Here is a 264-nt window from a genome sequence, read left to right on the forward strand (position 1 = left end):
CCACTGCGTTAAAGCTAAAGCGCCAAAAATGTTTTTCGACTGAAAAAAGATGGAAGAGAGGGGAAGTCCCCTTTAAACTCTGCAACGATTTTTTCCCCCTTCGTCTTCCTTTCACTGTTCCTTCCGGGTTTTTTAGATTTCCTCTTTCTTTTTTTCTCCACAGGGGCTTGCCCCGACAGGAAAGAAAAGAAAAGAGAAAAGGTTTTAAAACATTTTGGGCCTACATGTTTAAATTTTGCAGGGGGGTGGAGAGAAAACCGAGAC

This window comes from Penaeus monodon, chromosome 28 (genome assembly GCF_015228065.2).
Source record: "Penaeus monodon isolate SGIC_2016 chromosome 28, NSTDA_Pmon_1, whole genome shotgun sequence".
NCBI classification, from domain to species: Eukaryota; Metazoa; Arthropoda; class Malacostraca; order Decapoda; family Penaeidae; genus Penaeus; species Penaeus monodon.